Source organism: Poecilia latipinna, unplaced genomic scaffold (assembly GCF_001443285.1).
Source record: "Poecilia latipinna isolate Pla-1442-1.1 unplaced genomic scaffold, P_latipinna-1.0 Scaffold4509, whole genome shotgun sequence".
In the NCBI taxonomy this organism is placed as follows: Eukaryota; Metazoa; Chordata; class Actinopteri; order Cyprinodontiformes; family Poeciliidae; genus Poecilia; species Poecilia latipinna.
Genome location: NW_015117125.1, coordinates 15,140 through 16,480, shown reverse-complemented (window position 1 = coordinate 16,480; position 1,341 = coordinate 15,140).

Genomic DNA, 1,341 nt, shown 5'->3' with positions numbered 1-1,341 from the left:
GGAGCCAGTTTCATCCACAAACTTATGGAGCATCTGCTTGAGTGTTTGGTTGAATCTCTCCGTGAGCCCGTCGGTCTGTGGATGATAAGGGGTAGTTCGAACACCCTTAATCCCCAGCAGCTGATATACCTGCTTTAGGAGAGTAGACATGAAGTTAGTGCCTTGATCTGTCACAATTTCACAGGGAAATCCAACCCTTGAAAAAAGTTGCACCAAGGAGAAAGCTACAGCTCTTGCTTTAATTGTTTTTAATGGGAACACTTCTGGGTACTTGGTCGCATAGTCTGTTATCACCAGCATATATCTGTGTCCAGATTTGCTTCTTTCAAGTGGACCCACAATGTCCATACCCAAGCGCTGGAAAGGTGTGTCAATTAGGGGAAGAGGCTGCAGTGGTGCTCTGGACGGGAACTTATTGGAGGTTAATTGGCACGGAGGGCAGGTCCTACAGAATTGGGCAACATCAGTCCGTAATCCGGGCCAGTAGAAATGGCGCTTGATGCGAGCCAAGGTCTTGTGGCTCCCTAGGTGGCCAGCCCAGGGAATCGAGTGGCCCAAAATAAGCACCATCTCTCTTGCATTCTTAGGGACCACAGGTTGCTTAAATGGCCCCTGTTGGCGATAAAGGATATTTTTCTGTAGAACAAACTCTTCAGCACCATCTCTATGATCACCTTTCTGAGGTTCTTTGGCTTTCAGAAAAAGAGCAGCCAGACTGGAGTCATCACGCTGGATTTGAGCCATATTTAAAGGCACCTTAAAACCTTGTGGCAGATCCTGAACCCCTTCTGTAGATGTAACAGGTGTATGCAGAAACTTTTCCTGTCTCTTTTGTCGACATGATTTTCTAGATTTTCCAGGCTGCATGTCCAACTCTGCATCATAAAAAGGCAGCACACTCAGAATTGGAGGAGACTCTTCTGGCTGTTTTGCTTGAGAACGAGTCACTACATTGCAGTTCTGTGGTTTGTGTAGCAAGTCAAACAAAACAGGTAAATCACTACCCAATACTACTGGAAAAGGGAGATGTTCTGCAACACCAACATTCAGTAGGTATAGTTGTCCTTGCACTTCAATATAAATATCCGCTGTGGGGTATGGCCTTTCATCACCACGCACACATCTGATAGGGATTGTGTCAGCTGTGCAAATTATATTAGATGGGACCAGCTCTCTTTCAACAAGAGTCTGAACACTCCCAGTGTCAATTAAGGCCTTCACACTTTTCCCATTAACTTTAACATCACTCAGTTTCACAGACTGTCCGATATTGATGCAGTTGTCACTTTTAAATGGGACAACACACAACTGAGTGAGTTTGGGAGGGTTTTTTGGACACAT